The sequence below is a fragment of the Ananas comosus genome, unplaced genomic scaffold (assembly GCF_001540865.1).
Source record: "Ananas comosus cultivar F153 unplaced genomic scaffold, ASM154086v1, whole genome shotgun sequence".
Taxonomy (NCBI): domain Eukaryota; kingdom Viridiplantae; phylum Streptophyta; class Magnoliopsida; order Poales; family Bromeliaceae; genus Ananas; species Ananas comosus.
The window spans coordinates 9,374-16,054 of record NW_017891176.1 but is presented as its reverse complement, the minus strand read 5'-3'; the positions used below and the strand labels follow the sequence as shown (position 1 = coordinate 16,054).

The 6,681-nt window shown below is 48.1% G+C and overlaps 1 long non-coding RNA gene across 1 annotated transcript; it reads right to left on the bottom strand.

The window, feature by feature from the left end:
* Positions 1-4,690: 4,690 nt before the first annotated feature.
* On the bottom strand, positions 4,691-6,354 carry LOC109704717. Its single transcript, XR_002214465.1, has 3 exons — positions 6,323-6,354; positions 6,130-6,206; positions 4,691-4,730 (listed from the first exon to the last, which is right to left on the bottom strand). It is a non-coding gene; the product is annotated as an uncharacterized LOC109704717 (long non-coding RNA).
* Between the last annotated feature and the right edge of the window lie 327 nt (positions 6,355-6,681).

The following is a 6,681-nucleotide window of genomic DNA, read 5'->3' as shown; positions in this document are numbered from 1 at the left end:
AGTTCGACGTCATTTTGGGCATGGACTGGCTCTCGAAGTATCATGCAATGATCGATTGTAAGAGCAGGGTGATTACATTTCGTGAGCCAGGATAGAAGAGTTCACTTATTGGGCCTGTCAAAGCTCGTGCTTCGCCGCGACGGTATCGGCGACGAGAGGTAGGAAGTTGGTCAACAGCGGTTGCACAGCATTCTTGGCGACTGTTGTGGAAGTAGACCGAGTAGCTCCGACCTTGGAGGAATTGTTAGTGGTGCGGGAGTTCCCTGATGTGTTTCCCGCGGAGTTACCGGGGATACCGCCGGATAGGGAGATCGAGTTCGTCATAGACTTTATTTCCGGTACCGCACCGATCTCGAAAGCTCTGTATCGAATGGTGCCGGCGGAACTGAAGGAGTTGAGAGGTCAGTTACAAGATCACCTCGACAAACAGTTTATCCGTCCGAGTGTATTACCGTGGGGAGCCCCGGTGTTGTTTGTGCGGAAAAATGATGGATCGTTTCGACTCTGTGTGGACTACCGTGAGTTGAACAGAGTCACGATCAAGAATAAGTACCCACTCCCCCGAATCGATGACTTATTCGATCAGCTGCAAGGGTCGTGTGTGTACTCAAAGATAGATTTGCAGTCCGGCTACCATCAACTGAAGATCAAGCCGGAGGATGTTCAGAAGACCGCGTTTCGCACGCGATATGGACACTATGAATTCACGGTCATACCATTTGGGCTTACGAATGCCCCGGCGGCGTTCATGGATCTGATGAACCCTGTCTTCAGGGAGTACTTGGACCGTTTTGTCGTGGTCTTTATAGACGACATATTGGTCTATTCTCGCAATGACGAGGAGTATGCCAAACATTTGAGAATAGTACTCCAAGTCCTTCGGGAGGAGAAGCTATATGCTAAGCTAAAGAAGTGTGACTTTTGGCTCCGTGAAGTCGCATTTCTAGGGCATGTGATTTTCGAGGGAGGAGTCTCTGTAGACCCGAGGAAAGGTGAGGCAATAAAGGATTGGCCTCGCCCGACAAATGTCACGGAGGTTCGAAGCTTCGTGGGCTTAGCGGGCTACTATAGATGGTTCGTGGAGGGCTTTTCGAAGATAGTAATTCCGCTTACCCGTCTAACTCAGAAAGGCACCAAGTTCGTTTGGAGCGAGGAGTGCGACCGGAGTTTCAAAGAGTTGAAGGAGAGGCTAACTTCGACTCCGGTACTCGCTTTACCGGAGCAGGGTGAAGACTTTGTGGTCTACAGCGATGCATCTTATTTAGGATTGGGGTGTGTCCTGATACAGGGCGGAAAGGTAATCGCTTATGCGTCCCGTCAGCTAAAGAGCTATGAGAAAAACTACCCCATCCATGATTTGGAGCTGGCAGCGGTAATCTTCGCTTTAAAACTGTGGAGGCACTATCTGTATGGTGCCCATTGCGAGATCTATACCGACAACAAGAGCCTGAAATATCTATTCACCCAGAAGGAACTTAACATGCGTCAGCGGCGGTGGTTAGAACTACTGAAGGATTATGATGTTGACATCCTTTACCACCCTGGGACAGCGAATGTGGTCGCGGATGCGCTCAGCAGAAAGTCGGCGGAGAATCTCGCTATGTGGATTACAAATCAAACGCCCCTATGGCTGGACATGGAGCGAATGAACCTTGAGGTGGTTGCTCCCGAGATTCCATCTCAGTTGTTGGCGCTCGTTGTCCAACCGATCTTGTTGGAAAAGATTAAAAATCTGCAACCCGCGGACCCAGATCTCCAAAAGGTGCGACGCGACACCGAGAAGGGTTGTGGCGGCGATTTCACGATAGACGCCGGTGGTGCACTTTGATTCCGAAATCGATGGTGTGTGCCGAACAATGAAGAGATTCGAAGGTCAATCTTGCAAGAGGCACATTGGTCGCCTTATTGTGATCACCCGGGCGGCACCAAAATGTATCAAGGATTGAAAATGCACTATTGGTGGCCGGGAATGAAGGGTGATGTTGTACGCTTCGTGGCGAGATGTTTAGTATGCCAACAAGTGAAGGCAGAGCGTCGATTTCTAGCGGGAAAACTGCAAAGCCTACCAATTCCTGTTTGGAAATGGGAGAATGTGTCAATGGACTTCATGGTCGGCTTGCCTCGTTCCACGGGCGGCCACGATACAATTTGGGTGATTGTGTATCGTTTGACGAAGTCGGCTCACTTTTTGCCGATCCACACTACGTGGGCAGGTGACAAGTTGGCGCAGGTTTACCTCGATGAGATAGTAAGGTAGCACGGGGTGCTGAAGTCGATCATGTCGGATCACGACCCCCGATTCACCTCACACTTCTGGAAGAGCTTGCAGGAAGCCCTTGGCACACGGCTCGATTTCAGCACCGCTTTTCATCCTCAGACAGATGGGCAAACAGAGAGTACCATTCAAACTCTGGAGGATATGTTCGAGCATATGTCATCGACTATAAAAAAAATTGGTGTGATCACCTGCCGATGGCCGAGTTCGCCTACAACAATAGTTATCATGCTAGTGTGGAGATGGCACCGTTTGAGGCTCTTTATGGGCGGAAGTGTTGATCTTCTATACACTGGAGTGATATGGGTGAACGTGCAGAGTTCGGCCCCAATATTTTGCGAGAAGCGGAGGAGAAAGTCTGCTTTGCTCGCAAGAGATTGCTCACGGCACAATCAAGACAGAAAAGTTATGCAGATAGGCGCCGTCGAGACATAGAGTTCGCGGTGGACGACCGCGTGTTCTTGAAAGTTTCACGGATGTGGGGTGTGAAGCGATTTGGAGTACGGGGAAAGCTAAGTCCCCAGTACATCGGACCTTATGAGATATTGGAGCGAGTAGGCACAGTGGCCTATCGGCTTGCCCTGCCGCCGAAGCTCGCCGATGTGCATAATGTATTCCACGTCTCCAATCTTCGCAAATACATCCATGACCCGGAGCACGCGATGTTATATGAACCGCCGGAACTTCAAGAAGACTTGAGCTACGAAGAGTTTCCGGTGATGATTATCGCCCTAGAAGTGAGAAAACTGTGAAATCAAGAAATTCCCGACGTTAAGATTCGGTGGAGCAATCATGACGACCGCGAAGCCACCTGGGAACTCGAGAAGCAGATGAAAAAGCATCATCCCCATCTATTTGAGGATTGAGGTAGAAGTTTAAGTTGGAGTTAAGAATTGGATTAGTTTCGAAGACGAAACTCCTTTTTAGGAGGGGAGGATGTAACGAAGTGAATTCTCAAAACCTGAGAGTTGCACTTCGTCCAGAATCGACTAATTGTCGAGTGGGTATGCTTCGGAAAAGCCGAAGATGTCTAAAACACCAAAAGTGCATTGGAGTTGGAGTCCACGAGAGCTAATAGTGCAAAAATCTGTACTTGGCAGATTCAGCTCTCGGGGACCGGTCCCTGGTATGAGGGACCGGTTCTCGTAAGCTTGGTGTGCGGGGAAAACCCTCTGCGCACCATTGTTGCTCTTGGGGACCGGTTCCTGGCGGGAAGGACAGGTTCCCGTAAGTGTCCTGCGAGAGCATTGCTCTCGGGGACCGGTCTCCGAAAGGAGGGACCGGTCCTCGTATGCGTAAAGGCTGGCAGACAGCCTCTGCTTGCAAAAGCTGCTCTCGGGGATCGGTCCTCCCGTAGAGGGACCGGTCCCAGTGCGCGAAAACTGCCCAGGCAAAGCAGGTTGAGGAAAGCAAAGTTGAGAGGTTTGGATGCAATTGTTACATAAGTTGAGGGGTATAGAGGGGTTGGGCCCTCTCTTCTCTCTCATTTCCACCCCTAAACACACATCTCTCCCTCTCTCTCTCTCTCTAGGAGCTCTCTCTCCTCTCTTGAAGCAGAGAAGAAGGAGAAGAAGGAGAAGAAGAAGGAAAAGAAGGTGAAGCAAGCTAGAGAAGGCTTTGGTCATCTCTCTCTTCCTCTCCACACCATTAGAGCAAGCTTGGGAGGTAAGCTTCTAACTCCTCTCATGGTAGAACCCTAGGGTTTGGATTTCTAGCTTTGTAAATGGGTCAAATGGAGCCCTAGCATGCTTAATAGATGCTTAGAGCTAGAATCTAGGGTTTTTATTGGGGATTTTGCTATAGTGCAAACCTAGGGCTCCAAATTGGGATTTTTGAAAATTGATGAGATTGATCTCGTTTGAGGGCATCTAAACCTAATTGCTAGGTATCTAAACGCGGGGGCGAAGTCGGATTTACGATTCGTCGAGTCGGTGAAAAGATATCGGCAAAACAAGGCCGACCAAGCTTAGTTTCGACCTAGGAGGCCGAAACATCGTCGTAACGTTCGTTGGGAAGCATTTCTAGAACCTCTACATCGACAAAAGGTGGGAGGTGTTGTCACGCCCCGGGACCCAACGGAAGCCCGCCCGGCGCGTGCCCAGACCCGCCATATGTCTACAACATATAAGGCGTCTAAAAGCAACAATAATAAAAACAATAATCCAATACATCTAGGAGTATCAGAGCATAGTAAATGTCTAATTGCTACAACAAGGGATAAAGTTAAAACTGTAAATCCACTAAAAAAAAATATAAAGTAAGTACAGTAGGGATCCCATAACAAGTGCTAAAAGTAGGTACATAGGTGGTCTCTCTATACATGGAAACCAAAAGCCTCACGCTCTCTCAAAATATAAAATGGAGAAGAAGCGACCACCTAGCGCAAAAGAAACTCTCCCGGCTAGCTACGCGACACCCTTGCCGCGATCCCGTGCCTCCGCCGGTGCCGAAGGCTCTGAAAAGGGAACATAGAAACAGGGGCGTGAGAACTATTAAAAATAGTTCCCAGTGGGCAATTACTGACTTCAGTGAACTGCGCCACAAGGCCCAAAAGCTACAAGAAGAGGTCAGTGTCTAACAATGTAATAATTAGACGGTAAGTAAAATATAACTTACTATAGCATAAAGTCTCCACTTAGCATAAATAGCATGAGTACGAAAGCAACTATGCATGAAGTAATAGTCTCCAACTAACATAATGTTCACAATGCGAAATAGTACAATGCCGATGTTTACTATTCTAGTCAATGTCCAAGTAATACTCTAAGTCGTCATGAATACTCGAAGTCAAATCTGAAGAGACCCACCCGAAGGCTGTCTAAGGCCCTGAGACCCACCCGTAGGCTGTCTGGCCGGTGCCGAGCCTAATGGCCCCGTGGTAGTCATCATCCCCACCCTAGGAATGAGCCTGGCCCACGGCAATCCACTTCGGCGCCCAATCCCGCACGGCGAATATGTATCGCGATGGCCATCTCCGGAGTGCCGGCTTGTAGGGAGCGACCCTCACAAGCATGTGCGAATGAGCACGATGGCAAGTAGTCAACGATCAGTCGCAAGTACCAAGTCCTCATGGCCAAGTCACTATTTCATCATATCTCAAATATGGAATATAGTTGATGACAATGTGGCCTATTATCAAGTCTCTATGTTGCAGTTTAATAATTCTCTAGTCCAAGTGCCTCTTTATGACACTATGGCTCATTTTTGTCCCAACATGGATACTAAGTTCAAGAACTTATAGTTCTAGTCAAAATCGAAGCATGAATCTTGATTTCCTATCATCTCAAGGGATATTCGTCGCATGCATATTAACAAAGCACATTGTCTCTCTCTCTCTACTATATAGAGTAAATTTTCTTGATGCACAACATATGAGTTCTAAGCATTCAAAAACTCTCATAAATGCTACCAAACATGAATATACATGAATTTAAGGAGCATGAAAGCATTTAACCACTTAGGAGGAATTTCCTCCAATTTCAAGGAAGCCAAACCCACCGATGGCAACGAAACTCCTCGCGCGCTCCAACGAGGGTGTCCTCTAGTCTCCTAATATCCTAGAGGTACAAAAACATGTGTCAAACGGGCCAAACAAACCAAACCTAGCTCAAACATTAAGCTAATCAATCATAGGTGAGGAAAACTCACCTCTAGTGCAAAAATCTCCTCTAAAACTCCAAAATGAAGCTAGGGCTCATCCAAACCAACCTAATGGAAGCCTCTAATCCAATCAATTTAGCTTCAAAAGCCCTAGATTCAAAATACCCAAATTAAAGCCCTAAAACCTCATTCTAGGGTTTCATCTTACAAAAAGCCTCAAATCAAGGATCAAAGGGAGAAATCAAGTCTCTAACCTCTCAAGAAGCTCCAAACTTAGCTCCAATCCAAGTGGGGTGGGAGATCTCCTCAGCCACAAGCTCCTCTCCAAGCTCTAAGCCATCAACAATGGTGGAGAAGCCACCAAGATGCAAAAAGAGGAGAGAAACCCAAATAAAAACCAAGTAAAGGAGTAAAAATGCAAAGAAAGGGAGAGAGAGCTCCTCTCACCTTCTCCTCCTCAAGTCCCAGCACAAAAGAAGCCCTAAGGGGCGTGGGTGCTGTTATAGATAGGCTACAATCGCGAAAAACCCCCTGCAGACCAAACTGCACGAAATCTGCCTCCTTGTACCGGTACACGGGCTCTTGTACCGGTACAAGGCCGACGAAAATGCAAACCCGAGGCTCGGGTCGCGCGGTCTGCGGCTCTGTACCGGTACAAGCCCGATGGCTGTACCGGTACAACCATCAACCCTTGTACCGGTACAAGGCCAGTCTTGTTCCGGTACAAGCCCTGCTGCAGGCTACCCGAGAGCTGTCCAAAAATTCCGATTTTGGAATTTTGGTGCCAAGTCCCACTCCAACCTCCT